General features: G+C 43.8%; 1 long non-coding RNA gene across 2 annotated transcripts in view; it reads left to right on the forward strand.

Annotated features, from left to right (window-relative positions):
• LOC307181138 overlaps positions 1–24,439 on the forward strand; it is a 60,067-nt gene that overhangs the window by 29,875 nt on the left and 5,753 nt on the right. Inside the window, exon 3 of one of the 2 annotated variants that reach the window (XR_013825996.1) lies at positions 8,007–8,087. The exons of the other annotated variant lie outside the window; for it this stretch is intronic. This is a non-coding gene — a long non-coding RNA (uncharacterized lncRNA). Of the gene's footprint in view, positions 1–8,006; positions 8,088–24,439 lie in introns of those variants that run through there. 2 annotated transcript variants of the gene reach the window in all.

Raw genomic sequence — 24,439 nt, forward strand, 5'->3', positions numbered from 1 at the left:
GAGACCCTGTCCTGTTCTGTAATTCAGTTCCTGTGTAGCCAAGTTTACATTCCGTGTATTACTGATATCTTATGATGTTTCTTTTTCTGTGTGACTTATTTCAGTTAGAATCATCATACCTGAATCCACTCATTGTGCTGCTAAGGGCCTGATGACACAGATTTCATTGCTGAGTGATATTGCTTTGTAAGTAAATACCACAAGTTCTTTATCCATTTTTCACTTTCTGCGATGTTGAACTTGTACTGTAAACGAGGTTCTTGTAAACAGAGCCATTCCAAACTTTGGGGTGACTGTGTCTTTTTGATTTTAATTTCCCTAAGCTATAGGACCATAAGTGGAAGTGCCCTAGGTTGTGTTGCTTTGTTTTTTAGATGTTTCAGGAAACACCATACACTTCTCCCGAGTGGTTGTTGGCAATTTACATCCCGCCCATCAGCATAACAAGTTTCCCAGTTCTCCATGGCCTGTCCTGCCTTTCTGGATTTTACACTTTTTTCAGATGGCCCTTTTGACCAGGGGGAAGTGAGACTTCATTGTAGTGCAGATTTCCTTTGCAAGCTTGCTTGGTTGGCCAAAAAGGGCGTATGCGTTTTTTCCTGAATATATTCAGGAAAAAACGCATATGCCCTTTTTGCCAAGTGCATCATTGTGGACGTTCTGCCTCTTTTCCTATGCTTTCAATGCAATTCCAGTCTACCTCCTGAAATCGGTTTCCTGCAATTCTGCCCCGCTTTCAAGTCCTCTTGGCAGCCTTACTTCAGTCTATTTTTGGACGATATCTGTCATTTATAACTCTGCAGGTTTGTGAATTACAGTGCCCCTGAGCTCCTTTCTTCAACTCGCTTTCTTGTGAGCTGGCCGCAACACCACAGGATGGCTTCAGGCCCTAATCTGGTTCCGGCACGGCACGCTGAGCCTTTGGTTAATTCCTCTTCCTGGTGGGAAATGAGAGTTAAATTTGCCCGTCCAGACACCTCCAGCTAGTCTCTCATTGGTTCTCGCTATTCCTGTTCATCTTCCGCAGAAATTGCAAACTGGGCCAAACAGGAGGTTAAAGACACTGACTCTCCAAGTCGGGAGAGTGTTAGTAAAGCGTCTGGAATGTTGCACCCGAGTACCAGGGGAGGAAAACTGAGACATATTTGAACACGTCTCCCGTTCACATGGTTGATCATACTCTGGGTTCCACATGCATGTTTTAGCTGAAGGAAGAATACCTAAAACCTGGGTAGTTGAAACCCGTGGAATGGGTACCATGCAATATGACTTCAAAGGGTCTTCATTTGCTCACCGAACCTCTCCAATCCTATCACTGCTGCGTTTATGCCCCTGTACACATGCTTGATTCTCTTTCGGAGACATAGCAATCCATAGGTTTTAAGATACTTACTAGTCAGGTACATTCTTAGGCGTTTAATATGCGGTGTTGAGTCCATTTCGTTGAGCAAGGAGTAGCTCTTGTCTATTCCATATTTGGCTTAAGGAACTTTATCTGTGCTCATTTCAATCTCTGGTTTTATGCAGCACCTCAACTCACCTTTCCCCTTAAGCAAGCATAAGTTGGTTTTCTAAATTTGAGACACTGTCCTGTTCTGTAATTCAGTTCCTGTGTAGCCAAGTTTACATTCTGTGTATTACTGATATCTTATGATGTTTCTTTTTCTGTGTGACTTATTTCAGTTAGAATCATCATACCTGAATCCACTCATTGTGCTGCTAAGGGCCTGATGACACAGATTTCACTGCTGAGTGATATTGCTTTGTAAGTAAATACCACAAGTTCTTTATCCATTTTTCACTTTCTGCAATGTTGAACTTGTACTGTAAACGAGGTTCTTGTAAACAGAGCCATTCCAAACTTTGGGGTGGCTGTGTCTTTTTGATTTTAATTTCCCTAAGCTATAGGACCATAAGTGGAAGTGCCCTAGGTTCTGTTGCTTTGTTTTTTAGATGTTTCAGGAAACACCATACACTTCTCCCGAGTGGTTGTTGGCAATTTACATCCCGCCCATCAGCATAACAAGTTTCCCAGTTCTCCATGGCCTGTCCTGCCTTTCTGGATTTTACACTTTTTTCAGATGGCCCTTTTGACCGGGGGGAAGTGAGACTTCATTGTAGTGCAGATTTCCTTTGCAAGCTTGCTTGGTTGGCCAAAAAGGGCGTATGCGTTTTTTCCTGAATATATTCAGGAAAAAACGCATACGCCCTTTTTGGCCAAGTGCATCATTGTGGACGTTCTGCCTCTTTTCCTATGCTTTCAATGCAATTCCAGTCTACCTCCTGAAATCGGTTTCCTGCAATTCTGCCCCGCTTTCAAGTCCTCTTGGCAGCCTTACTTCAGTCTATTTTTGGACGATAGCTGTCATTTATAACTCTGCAGGTTTGTGAATTACAGTGCCCCTGAGCTCCTTTCTTCAACTCGCTTTCTTGTGAGCTGGCCGCAACACCGCAGGATGGCTTCAGGCCCTAATCTGGTTCCGGCACGGCACGCTGAGCCTTTGGTTAATTCCTCTTCCTGGTGGGAAATGAGAGTTAAATTTGCCCGTCCAGACACCTCCAGCTAGTCTCTCATTGGTTCTCGCTATTCCTGTTCATCTTCCGCAGAAATTGCAAACTGGGCCAAACAGGAGGTTAAAGACACTGACTCTCCAAGTCGGGAGAGTGTTAGTAAAGCGTCTGGAATGTTGCACCCGAGTACCAGGGGAGGAAAACTGAGACATATTTGAACACGTCTCCCGTTCACATGGTTGATCATACTCTGGGTTCCACATGCATGTTTTAGCTGAAGGAAGAATACCTAAAACCTGGGTAGTTGAAACCCGTGGAATGGGTACCATGCAATATGACTTCAAAGGGTCTTCATTTGCTCACCGAACCTCTCCAATCCTATCACTGCTGCGTTTATGCCCCTGTACACATGCTTGATTCTCTTTCGGAGACATAGCAATCCATAGGTTTTAAGATACTTACTAGTCAGGTACATTCTTAGGCGTTTAATATGCGGTGTTGAGTCCATTTCGTTGAGCAAGGAGTAGCTCTTGTCTATTCCATATTTGGCTTAAGGAACTTTATCTGTGCTCATTTCAATCTCTGGTTTTATGCAGCACCTCAACTCACCTTTCCCCTTAAGCAAGCATAAGTTGGTTTTCTAAATTTGAGACACTGTCCTGTTCTGTAATTCAGTTCCTGTGTAGCCAAGTTTACATTCTGTGTATTACTGATATCTTATGATGTTTCTTTTTCTGTGTGACTTATTTCAGTTAGAATCATCATACCTGAATCCACTCATTGTGCTGCTAAGGGCCTGATGACACAGATTTCACTGCTGAGTGATATTGCTTTGTAAGTAAATACCACAAGTTCTTTATCCATTTTTCACTTTCTGCAATGTTGAACTTGTACTGTAAACGAGGTTCTTGTAAACAGAGCCATTCCAAACTTTGGGGTGGCTGTGTCTTTTTGATTTTAATTTCCCTAAGCTATAGGACCATAAGTGGAAGTGCCCTAGGTTCTGTTGCTTTGTTTTTTAGATGTTTCAGGAAACACCATACACTTCTCCCGAGTGGTTGTTGGCAATTTACATCCCGCCCATCAGCATAACAAGTTTCCCAGTTCTCCATGGCCTGTCCTGCCTTTCTGGATTTTACACTTTTTTCAGATGGCCCTTTTGACCGGGGGGAAGTGAGACTTCATTGTAGTGCAGATTTCCTTTGCAAGCTTGCTTGGTTGGCCAAAAAGGGCGTATGCGTTTTTTCCTGAATATATTCAGGAAAAAACGCATACGCCCTTTTTGGCCAAGTGCATCATTGTGGACGTTCTGCCTCTTTTCCTATGCTTTCAATGCAATTCCAGTCTACCTCCTGAAATCGGTTTCCTGCAATTCTGCCCCGCTTTCAAGTCCTCTTGGCAGCCTTACTTCAGTCTATTTTTGGACGATAGCTGTCATTTATAACTCTGCAGGTTTGTGAATTACAGTGCCCCTGAGCTCCTTTCTTCAACTCGCTTTCTTGTGAGCTGGCCGCAACACCGCAGGATGGCTTCAGGCCCTAATCTGGTTCCGGCACGGCACGCTGAGCCTTTGGTTAATTCCTCTTCCTGGTGGGAAATGAGAGTTAAATTTGCCCGTCCAGACACCTCCAGCTAGTCTCTCATTGGTTCTCGCTATTCCTGTTCATCTTCAGCAGAAATTGCAAACTGGGCCAAACAGGAGGTTAAAGACACTGACTCTCCAAGTCGGGAGAGTGTTAGTAAAGCGTCTGGAATGTTGCACCCGAGTACCAGGGTACGAAAACTGAGACATATTTGAACACGTCTCCCGATCACATGGTTGATCATACTCTGGGTTCCACATGCATGTTTTAGCTGAAGGAAGAATACCTAAAACCTGGGTAGTTGAAACCCGTGGAATGGGTACCATGCAATATGACTTCAAAGGGTCTTCATTTGCTCACCGAACCTCTCCAATCCTATCACTGCTGCGTTTATGCCCCTGTACACATGCTTGATTCTCTTTCGGAGACATAGCAATCCATAGGTTTTAAGATACTTACTAGTCAGGTACATTCTTAGGCGTTTAATATGCGGTGTTGAGTCCATTTCGTTGAGCAAGGAGTAGCTCTTGTCTATTCCATATTTGGCTTAAGGAACTTTATCTGTGCTCATTTCAATCTCTGGTTTTATGCAGCACCCCAACTCACCTTTACCCTTAAGCAAGCATAAGTTGTTTTTCTAAATTTGAGACCCTGTTCTGTTCTGTAATTCAGTTCCTGTGTAGCCAAGTTTCCATTCCGTGTATTACTGATATCTTATGATGTTTCTTTTTCTGTGTGACTTATTTCAGTTAGAATCATCATACCTGAATCCACTCATTGTGCTGCTAAGGGCCTGATGACAGAGATTTCATTGCTGAGTGATATTGCTTTGTAAGTAAATACCACAACTTCTTTATCCATTTTTCACTTTCTGCGATGTTGAACTTGTACTGTAAACGAGGTTCTTGTAAACAGAGCCGTTCCAAATTTTGGGGTGGCTGTGTCTTTTTGATTTTAAATTCCCTAAGCTATAGGACCATAAGTGGAAGTGCCCTAGGCTCTGTTGCTTTGTTTTTTAGATGTTTCAGGAAACACCATACACTTCTCCCAAGTGGTTGTTGGCAATTTACATCCCGTCCATCAGCATAACAATGCTCCCACTTCTCCATGGCCTGTCCTGCCTTTCTGGATTTTACACTTTTTTCAGATGGCCCTTTTGACCGGGGGGAAGTGAGACTTCATTGTAGTGCAGATTTCCTTTGCAAGCTTGCTTGGTTGGCCAAAAAGGGCGTATGTGTTTTTTCCTGAATATATTCAGGAAAAAACGCATACGCCCTTTTTGGCCAAGTGCATCATTGTGGACGTTCTGCCTCTTTTCCTATGCTTTCAATGCAATTCCAGTCTACCTCCTGAAATCGGTTTCCTGCAATTCTGCCCCGCTTTCAAGTCCTCTTGGCAGCCTTACTTCAGTCTATTTTTGGACGATAGCTGTCATTTATAACTCTGCAGGTTTGTGAATTACAGTGCCCCTGAGCTCCTTTCTTCAACTCGGTTTCTTGTGACCTGGCCGCAACACCGCAGGATGGCTTCAGGCCCTAATCTGGTTCCGGCACGGCACACTGAGCCTTTGGTTAATTCCTCTTCCTGGTGGGAAATGAGAGTTAAATTTGCCCGTCCAGACACCTCCAGCTAGTCTCTCATTGGTTCTCGCTATTCCTGTTCATCTTCCGCAGAAATTGCAAACTGGGGCAAACAGGAGGTTAAAGGCACTGACTCTCCAAGTAGGGAGAGTGTTAGTAAAGCGTCTGGAATGTTGCACCCGAGTACCAGGGTACGAAAACTGAGACATATTTGAACACGTCTCCCGATCACATGGTTGATCATACTCTAGGTTCCACATGCATGTTTTAGCTGAAGGAAGAATACTTTAAACCTGCAGAGTTGAGACCCGTGGAATGGGTCCCATGCAATATGACTTCAAAGGGTCTTCATTTGCTCACCGAACCTCTCCAATCCTATCACTGCTGCGTTTATGCCCCTGTACACACGCTTGATTCTCTTTTGGAGACATAGCAATCCATAGGTTTTAAGATACTTACTAGTCAGGTACATTCTTAGGCGTTTAATATGGGGTGTTGAGTCCATTTCGTTGAGCAAGGAGTAGCTCTTGTCTATTCCATATTTGGCTTAAGGAACTTTATCTGTGCTCATTTCAATCTCTGGTTTTATGCAGCACCCCAACTCACCTTTCCCCTTAAGCAAGCATAAGTTGCTTTTCTAAATTTGAGACCCTGTTCTGTTTTGGAATTCAGTTCCTGTGTAGCCAAGTTTACATTCTGTGTATTAGTGATATCTTATGATGTTTCTTTTTCTGTGTGACTTATTTCAGTTAGAATCATCATACCTGAATCCACTCATTGTGCTGCTAAGGGCCTGATGACAGAGATTTCATTGCTGAGTGATATTGCTTTGTAAGTAAATACCACAACTTCTTTATCCATTTTTCACTTTCTGCGATGTTGAACTTGTACTGTAAACGAGGTTCTTGTAAACAGAGCCGTTCCAAATTTTGGGGTGGCTGTGTCTTTTTGATTTTAAATTCCCTAAGCTATAGGACCATAAGTGGAAGTGCCCTAGGCTCTGTTGCTTTGTTTTTTAGATGTTTCAGGAAACACCATACACTTCTCCCAAGTGGTTGTTGGCAATTTACATCCCGTCCATCAGCATAACAATGCTCCCACTTCTCCATGGCCTGTCCTGCCTTTCTGGATTTTACACTTTTTTCAGATGGCCCTTTTGACCGGGGGGAAGTGAGACTTCATTGTAGTGCAGATTTCCTTTGCAAGCTTGCTTGGTTGGCCAAAAAGGGCGTATGCGTTTTTTCCTGAATATATTCAGGAAAAAACGCATACGCCCTTTTTGGCCAAGTGCATCATTGTGGACGTTCTGCCTCTTTTCCTATGCTTTCAATGCAATTCCAGTCTACCTCCTGAAATCGGTTTCCTGCAATTCTGCCCCGCTTTCAAGTCCTCTTGGCAGCCTTACTTCAGTCTATTTTTGGACGATAGCTGTCATTTATAACTCTGCAGGTTTGTGAATTACAGTGCCCCTGAGCTCCTTTCTTCAACTCGCTTTCTTGTGAGCTGGCCGCAACACCGCAGGATGGCTTCAGGCCCTAATCTGGTTCCGGCAGGGCACACTGAGCCTTTGGTTATTTCCTCTTGCTGGTGGGAAATGAGAGTTAAATTTGCCCGTCCAGACACCTCCAGCTAGCCTCTCATTGGTTCTCGCTATTCCTGTTCATCTTCCGCAGAAATTGCAAACTCAGCCAAAGAGGAGGTTAAAGGCGCTGACTCTCCAAGTCGGGAGAGTGTTAGTAAAGCGTCTGGAATGTTGCACCCGAGTACCAGGGGAGGAAAACTGAGACATATTTGAACACGTCTCCCGTTCACATGGTTGATCATACTTGGGTTCCACATGCATGTTTTAGCTGAAGGAAGAATACCTTAAACCTGGGTCGTTGAGACCCGTGTAATGGGTACCATGCAATATGACTTCAAAGGGTCTTCATTTGCTCACCGAACCTCTCCAATCCTATCACTGCTGCGTTTATGCCCCTGTACACACGCTTGATTCTCTTTTGGAGACATAGCAATCCATAGGTTTTACGATACTTACTAGTCAGGTACATTCTTAGGCGTTTAATATGCGGTGTTGAGTCCATTTCGTTGAGCAAGGAGTAGCTCTTGTCTATTCCATATTTGACTTAAGGAACTTTATCTGTGCTCATTTCAATCTGTGGTTTTATGCAGCACCCCAACTCACCTTTCCCCTTAAGCAAGCATAAGTTGGTTTTCTAAATTTGAGACCCTGTTCTGTTTTGGAATGCAGTTCCTGTGTAGCCAAGTTTACATTCCGTGTATTAGTGATATCTTATGATGTTTCTTTTTCTGTGTGACTTATTTCAGTTAGAATCATCGTACCTGAATCCACTCATTATGCTGCTACGGGCCTGATGACATAGATTTCATTGCTGAGTGATACTGCGTTGTAAGTAAATACCACAAGTTCTTTATCCATTTTCCACTTTCTGCGATGTTGAACTTGTACTGTAAACGAGGTTCTTGTAAAGAGAGGCGTCCCAAACTTTGGAGTGGCTGTGTCTTTTTGATTTTAATTTCCCTAAGCTATAGGACCATAAGTGGAAGTGCCCTAGGCTCTGTTGCTTTGTTTTTTAGATGTTTCAGGAAACACCATACACTTCTCCCGAGTGGTTGTTGGCAATTTACATCCCGCCCATCAGCATAACAAGGCTCCCAGTTCTCCATGGCCTGTCCTGCCTTTCTGGATTTTACACTTTTTTCAGATGGCCCTTTAGACCGGGGGGAAGTGAGACTTCATTGTAGTGCAGATTTCCTTTGCAAGCTTGCTTGGTTGGCCAAAAAGGGCATATGCGTTTTTTCCTGAATATATTCAGGAAAAAACGCATACGCCCTTTTTGGCCAAGTGCATCATTGTGGACGTTCTGCCTCTTTTCCTATGCATTCAATGCAATTCCAGTCTACCTCCTGAAATCGGTTTCCTGCAATTCTGCCCCGCTTTCAAGTCCTCTTGGCAGCCTTACTTCAGTCTATTTTTGGACGATAGCTGTCATTTATAACTCTGCAGGTTTGTGAATTACAGTGCCCCTGAGCTCCTTTCTTCAACTCGCTTTCTTGTGACCTGGCCGCAACACCACAGGATGGCTTCAGGCCCTAATCTGGTTCCGGCACGGCACGCTGAGCCTTTGGTTAATTCCTCTTCCTGGTGGGAAATGAGAGTTAAATTTGCCCGTCCAGACACCTCCAGCTAGTCTCTCATTGGTTCTCGCTATTCCTGTTCATCTTCCGCAGAAATTGCAAACTGGGGCAAACAGGAGGTTAAAGGCACTGACTCTCCAAGTAGGGAGAGCGTTAGTAAAGCGTCTGGAATGTTGCACCCCAGTACCAGGGTACGAAAACTGAGACATATTTGAACACGTCTCCCGATCACATGGTTGATCATACTCTAGGTTCCACATGCATGTTTTAGCTGAAGGAAGAATACCTTAAACCTGGGTAGTTGAAACCCGTGGAATGGGTACAATGCAATATGACTTCAAAGGGTCTTCATTTGCCCACTGAACCTCTCCAATCCTATCACTGCTGCGTTTATGCCCCTGTACAAATGCTTGATTCTCTTTCGGAGACATAGCAATCCATAGGTTTTAAGATACTTACTAGTCAGGTACATTCTTAGGCGTTTAATATGCGGTGTTGAGTCCATTTCGTTGAGCAAGGAGTAGCTCTTGTCTATTCCATATTTGGCTTAAGGAACTTTATCTGTGCTCATTTCAATCTCTGGTTTTATGCAGCACCCCAACTCACCTTTACCCTTAAGCAAGCATAAGTTGGTTTTCTAAATTTGAGACCCTGTTCTGTTCTGTAATTCAGTTCCTGTGTAGCCAAGTTTCCATTCCGTGTATTACTGATATCTTATGATGTTTCTTTTTCTGTGTACTTATTTCAGTTAGAATCATCATACCTGAATCCACTCATTGTGCTGCAAAGGGCCTGATGACACAGATTTCATTGCTGAGTGATACTGCATTGTAAGTAAATACCACAAGTTCTTTATCCATTTTTCACTTTCTGCGATGTTGAACTTGTACTGTAAACGAGGTTCTTCTAAACAGAGGCGTCCCAAACATTGGGGTGGCTGTGTCTTTTTGATTTTAATTTCCCTAAGGTATAGGACCATAAGTGGAAGTGCCCTAGGTTCTGTTGCTTTGTTTTTTAGATGTTTTAGGAAACACCATACATTTCTCCCGAGTGGTTGTTGGCAATTTACATCCCGCCCATCAGCATAACAAGGCTCCCAGTTCTCCATGGCCTGTCCTGCCTTTCTGGATTTTACACTTTTTTCAGATGGCCCTTTTGACCGGGGGGAAGTGAGACTTCATTGTAGTGCAGATTTCCTTTGCAAGCTTGCTTGGTTGGCCAAAAAGGGCGTATGCGTTTTTTCCTGAATATATTCAGGAAAAAACGCATACGCCCTTTTTGGCCAAGTGCATCATTGTGGACGTTCTGCCTCTTTTCCTATGCTTTCAATGCAATTCCTGTCTACCTCCTGAAATCGGTTTCCTGCAATTCTGCCCCGCTTTCAAGTCCTCTTGGCAGCCTTACTTCAGTCTATTTTTGGACGATAGCTGTCATTTATAACTCTGCAGGTTTGTGAATTACAGTGCCCCTGAGCTCCTTTCTTCAACTCGCTTTCTTTTGAGCTGGCCGCAACACCGCAGGATGGCTTCAGGCCCTAATCTGGTTCTGGCATGGCACGCTGAGCCTTTGGTTAATTCCTCTTCCTGGTAGGAAATGAGAGTTAAATTTGCCCGTCCAGACACCTCCAGCTAGCCCCTCATTGGTTCTCGCTATTCCTGTTCATCTTCTGCAGAAATTGCAAACTGGGGCAAACAGGAGGTTAAAGGGACTGACTCTCCAAGTGGGGAGAGTGTTAGTAAAGCGTCTGGAATGTTGCACCCGAGTACCAGGGGAGGAAAACTGAGACATATTTGAACACGTCTCCCGATCACATGGTTGATCATACTCTAGGTTCCACATGCATGTTTTAGCTGAAGGAAGAATACCTTAAACCTGGGTACTTGAAACCCGTGGAATGGGTACCATGCAATATGACTTCAAAGGGTCTTCATTTGCTCACCGAACCTCTCCAATCCTATCACTGCTGCGTTTATGCCCCTGTACACATGCTTGATTTTCTTTCGGAGACATAGCAATCCATAGGTTTTAAGATACTTACTAGTCAGGTACATTCTTAGGCGTTTAATATGCGGTGTTGAGTCCATTTCGTTGAGCAAGGAGTAGCTCTTGTCTATTCCATATTTGGCTTAAGGAACTTTATCTGTGCTCATTTCAATCTCTGGTTTTATGCAGCACCCCAACTCACCTTTACCCTTAAGCAAGCATAAGTTGGTTTTCTAAATTTGAGACCCTGTTCTGTTCTGTAATTCAGTTCCTGTGTAGCCAAGTTTCCATTCCGTGTATTACTGATATCTTATGATGTTTCTTTCTCTGTGTGACTTATTTCAGTTAGAATCATCATACCTGAATCCACTCATTGTGCTGCTAAGGGCCTGATGACACAGATTTCATTGCTGAGTGATATTGCTTTGTAAGTAAATACCACAACTTCTTTATCCATTTTTCACTTTCTGCGATGTTGAACTTGTACTGTAAACGAGGTTCTTGTAAACAGAGCCGTTCGAAAATTTGGGGTGGCTGTGTCTTTTTGATTTTAAATTCCCTAAGCTATAGGACCATAAGTGGAAGTGCCCTAGGCTTTGTTGCTTTGTTTTTTAGATGTTTCAGGAAACACCATACACTTCTCCGGAGTGTCTGTTGGCAATTTACATCCCGCCCATCAGCATAACAAGGCTCCCAGTTCTCCATGGCCTGTCCTGCCTTTCTGGATTTTACACTTTTTTCAGAGGGCCCTTTTGACCGGGGGGAAGTGAGACTTCATTGTAGTGCAGATTTCCTTTGCAAGCTTGCTTGGTTGGCCAAAAAGGGCGTATGCGTTTTTTCCTGAATATATTCAGGAAAAAACGCATACGCCCTTTTTGGCCAAGTGCATCATTGTGGACATTCTGCCTCTTTTCCTATGCTTTCAATGCAATCCCAGTCTACCTCCTGAAATCGGTTTCCTGCAATTCTGCCCCGCTTTCAAGTCCTCTTGGCAGCCTTACTTCAGTCTATTTTTGGACGATAGCTGTCATTTATAACTCTGCAGGTTTGTGAATTACAGTGCCCCTGAGCTCCTTTCTTCAACTCGCTTTCTTGTGACCTGGCCGCAACACCGCAGGATAGCTTCAGGCCCTAATCTGGTTCCGGCACGGCATGCTGAGCCTTTGGTTATTTCCTCTTCCTGGTGGGAAATGAGAGTTAAATTTGCCCGTCCAGACACCTCCAGCTAGTCTCTCATTGGTTCTCGCTATTCCTGTTCATCTTCCGCAGAAATTGCAAACTGGGCCAAACAGGAGGTTAAAGGCGCTGACTCTCCAAGTGGGGAGAGTGTTAGTAAAGCGTCTGGAATGTTGCACCCGAGTTCCAGGGGAGGAAAACTGAGACATATTTGAACACGTCTCCCGTTCACACGGTTGATCATACTCTGGGTTCCACCTGCATGTTTTAGCTGAAGGAAGAATACTTTAAACCTGCAGAGTTGAGACCCGTGGAATGTGTCCCATGCAATATGACTTCAAAGGGTCTTCATTTGCTCACCGAACCTCTCCAATCCTATCACTGCTGCGTTTATGCCCCTGTACACACGCTTGATTCTCTTTTGGAGACATAGCAATCCATAGGTTTTACGATACTTACTAGTCAGGTACATTCTTAGGCGTTTAATATGCGGTGTTGAGTCCATTTCGTTGAGCAAGGAGTAGCTCTTGTCTATTCCATATTTGACTTAAGGAACTTTATCTGTGCTCATTTCAATCTCTGGTTTCATGCAGCACCCCAACTCACCTTTACCCTTAAGCAAGCATTAGTTGGTTTTCTAAATTTGAGACCCTGTTCTGTTTTGGAATGCAGTTCCTGTGTAGCCAAGTTTACATTCCGTGTATTAGTGATATCTTATGATGTTTCTTTTTCTGTGTGACTTATTTCAGTTAGAATCATCGTACCTGAATCCACTCATTATGCTGCTACGGGCCTGATGACATAGATTTCATTGCTGAGTGATACTGCGTTGTAAGTAAATACCACAAGTTCTTTATCCATTTTTCACTTTCTGCGATGTTGAACTTGTACTGTAAACGAGGTTCTTGTAAACAGAGGCGTCCCAAACTTTGGGGTGGCTGTGTCTTTTTGATTTTAATTTCCCTAAGCTATAGGACCATAAGTGGCAGTGCCCTAGGCTCTGTTGCTTTGTTTTTTAGATGTTTCAGGAAACACCATACACTTCTCCCGAGTGGTTGTTGGCAATTTACATCCCGCCCATCAGCATAACAAGGCTCCCAGCTCTCCATGCCCTGTCCTGCCTTTCTGGATTTTACACTTTTTTCAGATGGCCCTTTTGACCGGGGGGAAGTGAGACTTCATTGTAGTGCAGATTTCCTTTGCAAGCTTGCTTGGTTGGCCAAAAAGGGCGTATGCGTTTTTTCCTGAATATATTCAGGAAAAAACGCATACGCCCTTTTTGGCCAAGTGCATCATTGTGGACGTTCTGCCTCTGTTCCTATGCTTTCAATGCAATTCCAGTCTACCTCCTGAAATCAGTTTCCTGCAATTCTGCCCCGCTTTCAAGTCCTCTTGGCAGCCTTACTTCAGTATATTTTTGGACGATAGCTGTCATTTATAACTCTGCAGGTTTGTGAATTACAGTGCCCCTGAGCTCCTTTCTTCAACTCGCTTTCTTGTGAGCTGGCCGCAACACCGCAGGATGGCTTCAGGCCCTAATCTGGTTCCGGCACGGCATGCTGAGCCTTTGGTTAATTCCTATTCCTGGTGGGAAATGAGAGTTAAATTTGCCCGTCCAGACACCTCCAGCTAGTCTCTCATTGGTTCTCGCTATTCCTGTTCATCTTCCGCAGAAATTGCAAACTGTGCCAAACAGGAGGTTAAAGGCGCTGACTCTCCAAGTGGGGAGAGTGTTAGTAAAGCGTCTGGAATGTTGCACCCGAGTACCAGGGGAGGAAAACTGAGACATATTTGAACACGTCTCCCGATCACATGGTTGATCATACTCTGGGTTCCACATGCATGTTTTAGCTGAAGGAAGAATACCTAAAACCTGGGTAGTTGAAACCCGTGGAATGGGTACCATGCAATATGACTTCAAAGGGTCTTCATTTGCTCACCGAACCTCTCCAATCCTATCACTGCTGCGTTTATGCCCCTGTACACATGCTTGATTCTCTTTCGGAGACATAGCAATCCATAGGTTTTAAGATACTTACTAGTCAGGTACATTCTTAGGCGTTTAATATGCGGTGTTGAGTCCATTTCGTTGAGCAAGGAGTAGCTCTTGTCTATTCCATATTTGGCTTAAGGAACTTTATCTGTGCTCATTTCAATCTCTGGTTTTATGCAGCAACCCAACTCACCTTTCCCCTTAAGCAAGCATAAGTTGGTTTTCTAAATTTGAGAACCTGTTCTGTTTTGGAATTCAGTTCCTGTGTAGCCAAGTTTACATTCCGTGTATTAGTGATATCTTATGATGTTTCTTTTTCTGTGTGACTTATTTCAGTTAGAATCATCGTACCTGAATCTACTCATTATGCTGCTACGGGCCTGATGACATAGATTTCATTGCTGAGTGATACTGCATTGTACGTAAGTACCACAAGTTCTTTATCCATTTTTCACTTTCTGCGATGTTGAACTTGTACTGTAAACGAGGTTCTTGTAAACAGAGCCGTTCCAAACTTTGGGGTGGCTGTGTCTTTTTGATTTTAATTTCCCTAAGCTATAGGACCATAAGTGGAAGTGCCCTAGGCTCTGTTGCTTTGTTTTTTAGATGTTTCAGGAAACACCATACACTTCTCCCAAGTGTCTGTTGGCAATTTACATCCCGCCCATCAGCATAACAAGGCTCCCAGTTCTCAATGGCCTGTTGCCTTTCTGGATTTTACACTTTTTTCAGATGGCCCTTTTGACCGGGGGGAAGTGAGACTTCATTGTAGTGCAGATTTCCTTTGCAAGCTTGCTTGGTTGGCCAAAAAGGGCGTATGCATTTTTTCCTGAATATATTCAGGAAAAAACGCATACACCCTTTTTGGCCAAGTGCATCATTGTGGACGTTCTGCCTCTTTTCCTATGCTTTCAATGCAATTCCAGTCTACCTCCTGAAATCGGTTTCCTGCAATTCTGCCCCGCTTTCAAGTCCTCTTGGCAGCCTTACTTCAGTCTATTTTTGGACGATAGCTGTCATTTATAACTCTGCAGGTTTGTGAATTACAGTGCCCCTGAGCTCCTTTCTTCAACTCGCTTTCTTGTGACCTGGCCGCAACACCGCAGGATGGCTTCAGGCCCTAATCTGGTTCCGGCCCGGCATGCTGAGCCTTTGGTTAATTCCTCTTCCTGTTGGGAAATGAGAGTTAAATTTGCCCGTCCAGACACCTCCAGCTAGTCTCTCATTGGTTCTCGCTATTCCTGTTCATCTTCCGCAGAAATTGCAAACTGGGCCAAACAGGAGGTTAAAGGGACTGACTCTCCAAGTCGGGAGAGTGTTAGTAAAGCGTCTGGAATGTTGCACCCGAGTACCAGGGGAGGAAAACTGAGACATATTTGAACACGTCTCCCGTTCACATGGTTGATCATACTCTGGGTTCCACATGCATGTTTTAGCTGAAGGAAGAATACCTTAAACCTGGAGACTTGAGACCCGTGGAATGGGTACCATGCAATATGACTTCAAAGGGTCTTCATTTGCTCACCGAACCTCTCCAATCCTATCACTGCTGCGTTTATGCCCCTGTACACACGCTTGATTCTCTTTTGGAGACATAGCAATCCATAGGTTTTAAGATACTTACTAGTCAGGTACATTCTTAGGCGTTTAATATGGGGTGTTGAGTCCATTTCGTTGAGCAAGGAGTAGCTCTTGTCTATTCCATATTTGGCTTAAGGAACTTTATCTGTGCTCATGTCAATCTCTGGTTTTATGCAGCACCCCAACTCACCTTTCCCCTTAAGCAAGCATAAGTTGGTTTTCTAAATTTGAGACCCTGTTCTGTTTTGGAATGCAGTTCCTGTGTAGCCAAGTTTACATTCCGTGTATTAGTGATATCTTATGATGTTTCTTTTTCTGTGTGACTTATTTCAGTTAGAATCATCGTACCTGAATCCACTCATTATGCTGCTATGGGCCTGATGACATAGATTTCATTGCTGAGTGATACTGCGTTGTAAGTAAATACCACAAGTTCTTTATCCATTTTTCACTTTCTGCGATGTTGAACTTGTACTGTAAACGAGGTTCTTGTAAACAGAGCCGTTCCAAACTTTGGGGTGGCTGTGTCTTTTTGATTTTAATTTCCCTAAGCTATAGGACCATAAGTGGAAGTGCCCTAGGTTCTGTTGCTTTGTTTTTTAGATGTTTCAGGAAACACCATACACTTCTCCCGAGTGGTTGTTGGCAATTTACATCCCGCCCATCAGCATAACAAGGCTCCCAGTTCTCCATGGCCTGTCCTGCCTTTCTGGATTTTACACTTTTTTCAGATGGCCCTTTTGACCGGGGGGCAGAGAGACTTCATTGTAGTGCAGATTTCCTTTGCAAGCTTGCTTGGTTGGCCAAAAAGGGCGTATGCGTTTTTTCCTGAATATATTCAGGAAAAAACGCATACGCCCTTTTTGGCCAAGTGCATCATTGTGGACGTTCTGCCTCTTTTCCTATGCTTTCAATGCAATTCCAGTCTACCTCCTGAAATCGGTTTCCTGCAATTCTGCCCCGCTTTCAAGTCCTCTTGGCAGCCTTACTTCAGTCTATTTTTGGACGATAGCTGTCATTTATAACTCTGCAGGTTTGTGAATTACAGTGCCCCTGAGCTCCTTTCTTCAACTCGCTTTCTTGTGAGCTGGCCGCAACACCACAGGATGGCTTCAGGCCCTAATCTGGTTCCGGCACGGCACGCTGAGCCTTTGGTTAATTCCTCTTCCTGGTGGGAAATGAGAGTTAAATTTGCCCGTCCAGACACCTCCAGCTAGTCTCTCATTGGTTCTCGCTATTCCTGATCATCTTCCGCAGAAATTGCAAACTGGGCCAAACAGGAGGTTAAAGACACTGACTCTCCAAGTCGGGAGAGTGTTAGTAAAGCGTCTGGAATTTTGCACCCGAGTACCAGGGTACGAAAACTGAGACATATTTGAACACGTCTCCCGATCACATGGTTGATCATACTCTAGGTTCCACATGCATGTTTTAGCTGAAGGAAGAATACCTTAAACCTGTGTAGTTGAAACCCGTGGAATGGGTACCATGCAATATGACTTCAAAGGGTCTTCATTTGCTCACCGAACCTCTCCAATCCTATCACTGCTGCGTTTATGCCCCTGTACACATGCTTGATTCTCTTTCGGAGACTTAGCAATCCATAGGTTTTAAGATACTTACTAGTCAGGTACATTCTTAGGCGTTTAATATGCGGTGTTGAGTCCATTTTGTTGAGCAAGGAGTAGCTCTTGTCTATTCCATATTTGGCTTAAGGAACTTTATCTGTGCTCATTTCAATCTCTGGTTTTATGCAGCACCCCAACTCACCTTTACCCTTAAGCAAGCATAAGTTGGTTTTCTAAATTTGAGACCCTGTTCTGTTCTGTAATTCAGTTCCTGTGTAGCCAAGTTTACATTCCGTGTATTACTGATATCTTATGATGTTTCTTTTTCTGTGTGACTTATTTCAGTTAGAATCATCATACCTGAATCCACTCATTGTGCTGCTAAGGGCCTGATGACACAGATTTCATTGCTGAGTGATATTGCTTTGTAAGTAAATACCACAACTTCTTTATCCATTTTTCACTTTCTGCGATGTTGAACTTGTACTGTAAACGAGGTTCTTGTAAACAGAGCCGTTCCAAACTTTGGGGTGGCTGTGTCTTTTTGATTTTAATTTCCCTAAGCGATAGGACCATAAGTGGAAGTGCCCTAGGTTCTGTTGCTTTGTTTTTTAGATGTTTCAGGAAACACCATACACTTCTCCCGAGTGGTTGTTGGCAATTTACATCCCGCCCATCACCATAACAAGGCTCCCAGTTCTGCATGGCCTGTCCTGCCTTTCTGGATTTTACACTTTTTTCAGATGGCCCTTTTGACCGGGGGGAAGTGAGACTTCATTGTAGTGCAGATTTCCTTTGCAAGCTTGCTTGGTTGGCCAAAAAGGGCGTATGCGTTTTTTCCTGAATATATTCAGGAAAAAACGCATACGCCCTTTTTGGCCAAGTGCATCATTGTGGACGTTCTGCCTCTTTTCCTATGCTTTCAATGCAATTCCAGTCTACCTCCTGAAATCGCTTTCCTGCAATTCTGCCCCGCTTTCAAGTCCCCTTGGCAGCCTTACTTCAGTATATTTTTGGACGATAGCTGTCATTTATAACTCTGCAGGTTTGTGAATTACAGTGCCCCTGAGCTCCTTTCTTCAACTCGGTTTCTTTTGAGCTGGCCGCAACACCGCACGATGGCTTCAGGCCCTAATCTGGTTCCAGTAAGGCACGCTGAGCCTTTGGTTAATTCCTCTTCCTGTTGGGAAATGAGAGTTAAATTTGCCCGTCCAGACACCTCCAGCTAGCCTCTCATTGGTTCTCGCTATTCCTGTTCATCTTCCGCAGAAATTGCAAACTGGGCCAAACAGGAGGTTAAAGGCGCTGACTCTCCAAGTGGGGAGAGTGTTAGTAAAGCATCTGGAATGTTGCACCCGAGTACCAGGGCAGGAAAACTGAGACATATTTGAACACGTCTCCCGATCACATGGTTGATCATACTCTGGGTTCCACATGCATGTTTTAGCTGAAGGAAGAATACCTAAAACCTGGGTAGTTGAAACCCGTGGAATGGGTACCATGCAATATGACTTCAAAGGGTCTTCATTTGCTCACTGAACCTCTCCAATCCTATCACTGCTGCGTTTATGCCCCTGTACACATGCTTGACTCTCTTTCGGAGACATAGCAATCCATAGGTTTTAAGATACTTACTAGTCAGGTACATTCTTAGGCGTTTAATATGCGGTGTTGAGTCCATTTCGTTGAGCAAGGAGTAGCTCTTGTCTATTCCATATTTGGCTTAAGGAACTTTATCTGTACTCATTTCATTCTCTGGTTTTATGCATCAACCCAACTCACCTTTCCCCTTAAGCAAGCATAAGTTGGTTTTCTAAATTTGAGAACCGGTTCTGTTTTGGAATTCAGTTCCTGTGTAGCCAAGTTTACATTCCGTGTATTAGTGATATCTTATGATGTTTCTTTTTCTGTGTGACTTATTTCAATTAGAATCATCGTACCTGAATCTACTCATTATGCTGCTACGGGCCTGATGACATAGATTTCATTGCTGAGTGATACTGCATTGTACGTAAGTACCACAAGTTCTTTATCCATTTTTCACTTTCTGTGATATTGAACTTGTACGGTAAATGAGGTTCTTGTAAACGGAGGCGTCCCAAACTTTGGGGTGGCTGTGTCTTTTTGATTTAATTTCCCTAAGCTATACGACCATAAGTGGATGTGCCCTAGGCTCTGTTGCTTTGTTTTTTAGATGTTTCAGGAAACACTATACACTTCTCCCGAGTGGTTGTTGGCAATTTACATCCCGCCCATCAGCATGACAAGGCTCCCAGTTCTCCATGGCCTGTCCTGCCTTTCTGGATTTTACACTTTTTTCAGATGGCCCTTTTGACCGGAGGGAAGTGAGACTTCATTGTAGTGCAGATTTCCTTTGCAAGCTTGCTTGGTTGGCCAAAAAGGGCGTATGCGTTTTTTCCTGAATATATTCAGGAAAAAACGCATACGCCCTTTTTGGCCAAGTGCATCATTGTGTACGTTCTGCCTCTTTTCCTATGCTTTCAATGCAATTCCAGTCTACCTCCTGAAATCGGTTTCCTGCAATTCTGCCCCGCTTTCAAGTCCTCTTGGCAGCCTTACTTCAGTCTATTTTCGGACGTTAGCTGTCATTTATAACTCTGCAGGTTTGTGAATTTCAGTGCCCTGAGCTCCTTTCTTCAACTCGCTTTCTTGTGACCTGGCCGCAACACCGCAGGATGGCTTCAGGCCCTAATCTGGTTCCGGCCCGGCACGCTGAGCCTTTGGTTATTTCCTCTTCCTGGTGGGAAATGAGAGTTAAATTTGCCCGTCCAGACACCTCCAGCTAGTCTTTCATTGGTTCTCGCTATTCCTGTTCATCTTCCGCAGAAATTGCAAACTGGGCCAAACAGGAGGTTAAAGGCGCTGACTCTCCAAGTCGGGAGAGTGTTAGTAAAGCGTCTGGAATGTTGCACCCGAGTACCAGGGGAGGAAAACTGAGACATATTTGAACACGTCTCCCGTTCACATGGTTGGTCATACTTGGGTTCCACATGCATGTTTTAGCTGAAGGAAGAATACCTTAAACCTGGAGAGTTAAGACCCGTGTAATGGATACCATGCAATATGACTTCAAAGGGTCTTCATTTGCTCACCGAACCTCTCCAATCCTATCACTGCTGCGTTTATGCCCCTGTACACATGCTTGATTCTCTTTCGGAGACTTAGCAATCCATAGGTTTTAAGATACTTACTAGTCAGGTACATTCTTAGGCGTTTAATATGCGATGTTGAGTCCATTTCGTTGAGCAAGGAGTAGCTCTTGTCTATTCCATATTTGACTTAAGGAACTTTATCTGTGCTCATTTCAATCTCTGGTTTTATGCAGCACCCCAACTCACCTTTACCCTTAAGCAAGCATAAGTTGGTTTTCTAAATTTGAGACCCTGTTCTGTTCTGTAATTCAGTTCCTGTGTAGCCAAGTTTACATTCCGTGTATTACTGATATCTTATGATGTTTCTTTTTCTGTGTGACTTACTTCAGTTAGAATCATCATACCTGAATCCACTCATTGTGCTGCTAAGGGCCTGATGACACAGATTTCATTGCTGTGTGATATTGCTTTGTAAGTAAATACCACAACTTCTTTATCCATTTTTCACTTTCTGCGATGTTGAACTTGTACTGTAAACGAGGTTCTTGTAAACAGAGGCGTCCCAAACTTTGGGGTGGCTGTGTCTTTTTGATTTTAATTTCCCTAAGCTATAGGACCATAAGTGGCAGTGCCCTAGGCTCTGTTGCTTTGTTTTTTAGATGTTTCAGGAAACACCATACACTTCTCCCCAGTGTCTGTTGGCAATTTACATCCCGCCCATCAGCAGAACAAGGCTCCCAGTTCTCCATGGCCTGTCCTGCCTTTCTGGATTTTACACTTTTTTCAGATGGCCCTTTTGACCGGGGGGAAGTGAGACTTCATTGTAGTGCAGATTTCCTTTGCAAGCTTGCTTGGTTGGCCAAAAAGGGCGTATGCGTTTTTTCCTGAATATATTCAGGAAAAAACGCATACGCCCTTTTTGGCCAAGTGCATCATTGTGGACGTTCTGCCTCTTTTCCTATGCTTTCAATGCAATTCCAGTCTACCTCCTGAAATCGGTTTCCTGCAATTCTGCCCCGCTTTCAAGTCCTCTTGGCAGCCTTACTTCAGTCTATTTTTGGACGATAGCTGTCATTTATAACTCTGCAGGTTTGTGAATTACAGTGCCCCTGAGCTCCTTTCTTCAACTCGCTTTCTTGTGAGCTGGCCGCAACACCGCAGGATGGCTTCAGGCCCTAATCTGGTTCCGGTACGGCATGCTGAGCCTTTGGTTATTTCCTCTTCCTGGTGGGAAATGAGAGTTAAATTTGCCCGTCCAGACACCTCCAGCTAGCCTCTCATTGGTTCTCGCTATTCCTGTTCATCTTCCGCAGAAATTGCAAACTGGGCCAAACAGGAGGTTAAAGGCGCTGACTCTCCAAGGGGGGAGAGTGTTAGTAAAGCGTCTGGAATGTTGCACCCGAGTACCAGGGGAGGAAAACTGAGACATATTTGAACACGTCTCCCGTTCACATGGTTGATCATACTTGTGTTCCACATGCATGTTTTAGCTGAAGGAAGAATACCTTAAACCTGGAGAGTTGAGACCAGTGGAATGGGTACCATGCAATATGACTTCAAAGGGTCTTCATTTGCTCACCGAACCTCTCCAATCCTATCACTGCTGCTTTTATGCCCCTGTACACATGCTTGATTCTCTTTTGGAGACATAGCAATCCATAGGTTTTACGATACTTACTAATCAGGTACATTCTTAGGCGTTTAATATGCGGTGTTGAGTCCATTTCGTTGAGCAAGGAGTAGCTCTTGTCTATTCCATATTTGACTTAAGGAACTTTATCTGTGCTCATTTCAATCTCTGGTTTTATGCAGCACCCCAACTCACCTTTACCCTTAAGCAAGCATAAGTTGGTTTTCTAAATTTGAGACCCTGTTCTGTTCTGTAATTCAGTTCCTGTGTAGCCAAGTTTACATTCCGTGTATTACTGATATCTTACGATGTTTCTTTTTCTGTGTGACTTATTTCTGTTAGAATCATCATACCTGAATCCACTCATTGTGATGCTAAGGGCCTGATGACATAGATTTCATTGCTGAGTGATATTGCTTTGTAAGTAAATACCACAACTTCTTTATCCATTTTTCACTTTCTGTGATGTTGAACTTGTACTGTAAACGAGGTTCTTGTAAACAGAGGCGTCCCAAACTTTGGGGTGGCTGTGTCTTTTTGATTTTAATTTCCCTAAGCTATAGGACCATAAGTGGCAGTGCCCTAGGCTCTGTTGCTTTGTTTTTTAGATGTTTCAGGAAACACCATACACTTCTCCCGAGTGTCTATTGGCAATTTACATCCCGCCCATCAGCATAACAAGGCTCCCAGTTCTCCATGGCCTGTCCTGCCTTTCTGGATTTTACACTTTTTTCAGATGGCCCTTTTGACCGGGGGGAAGTGAGACTTCATTGTAATGCAGATTTCCTTTGCAAGCTTGCTTGGTTGGCCAAAAAGGGCGTATGCGTTTTTTCCTGAATATATTCAGGAAAAAACGCATACGCCCTTTTTGGCCAAGTGCATCATTGTGGACGTTCTGCCTCTTTTCCTATGCTTTCAATGCAATTCCAGTCTACCTCCTGAAATCGGTTTCCTGCAATTCTGCCCCGCTTTCAAGTCCTCTTGGCAGCCTTACTTCAGTCTATTTTTGGACGATAGCTGTCATTTATAACTCTGCAGGTTTGTGAATTACAGTGCCCCTGAGCTCCTTTCTTCAACTCGCTTTCTTGTGAGCTGGCCGCAACACCGCAGGATGGCTTCAGGCCCTAATCTGGTTCCGGCACGGCACGCTGAGCCTTTGTTTATTTCCTCTTCCTGGTGGGAAATGAGAGTTAAATTTGCCCGTCTAGACACCTCCAGCTAGCCTCTCATTGGTTCTCGCTATTCCTGTTCATCTTCCGCAGAAATTGCAAACTGGGCCAAACAGGAGGTTAAAGGGACTGACTCTCCAAGTGGGGAGAGTGTTAGTAAAGCGTCTGGAATGTTGCACCCGAGTACCAGGGGAGGAAAACTGAGACATATTTGAACACGTCTCCCGTTCACATGGTTGATCATACTTGGGTTCCACATGCATGTTTTAGCTGAAGGAAGAATACCTTAAACCTGGAGAGTTGAGACCCGTGTAATGGGTACCATGCAATATGACTTCAAAGGGTCTTCATTTGCTCACCGAACCTCTCCAATCCTATCACTGCTGCGTTTATGCCCCTGTACACATGATTGATTCTCTTTTGGAGACATAGCAATCCATAGGTTTTACGATACTTACTAGTCAGGTACATTCTTAGGCATTTAATATGCGGTGTTGAGTCCATTTCGTTGAGCAAGGAGTAGCTCTTGTCTATTCCATATTTGACTTAAGGAACTTTATCTGTGCTCATTTCAATCTCTGGTTTTATGCAGCACCCCAACTCACCTTTACCCTTAAGCAAGCATAAGTTGGTTTTCTAAATTTGAGACCCTGTTCTGTTCTGTAATTCAGTTCCTGTGTAGCCAAGTTTACATTCCGTGTATTACTGATATCTTATGATGTTTCTTTTTCTGTGTGACTTATTTCAGTTAGAATCATCATACCTGAATCCACTCATTGTGCTGCTAAGGGCCTGATGACACAGATTTCATTGCTGAGTGATATTGCTTTGTAAGTAAATACCACAACTTCTTTATCCATTTTTCACTTTCTGCGATGTTGAACTTGTACTGTAAACGAGGTTCTTGTAAACAGAGGCGTCCCAAACTTTGGGGTGGCTGTGTCTTTTTGATTTTAATTTCCCTAAGCTATAGGACCATAAGTGGCAGTGCCCTAGGCTCTGTTGCTTTGTTTTTTAGATGTTTCAGGAAACACCATACACTTCTCCTGAGTGTCTGTTGGCAATTTACATCCCGCCCATCAGCATAACAAGGCTCCCAGTTCTCCATGGCCTGTCCTGCCTTTCTGGATTTTACACTTTTTTCAGATGGCCCTTTTGACCGGGGGGAAGTGAGACTTCATTGTAGTGCAGATTTCCTTTGCAAGCTTGCTTGGTTGGCCAAAAAGGGCGTATGCGTTTTTTCCTGAATATATTCAGGAAAAAACGCATACGCCCTTTTTGGCCAAGTGCATCATTGTGGACGTTCTGCCTCTTTTCCTATGCTTTCAATGCAATTCCAGTCTACCTCCTGAAATCGGTTTCCTGCAATTCTGCCCCGCTTTCAAGTCCTCTT

The sequence above is a fragment of the Stenella coeruleoalba genome (genome assembly GCF_951394435.1).
Source record: "Stenella coeruleoalba genome assembly, contig: scaffold_299, whole genome shotgun sequence".
Taxonomy (NCBI): Eukaryota; Metazoa; Chordata; class Mammalia; order Artiodactyla; family Delphinidae; genus Stenella; species Stenella coeruleoalba.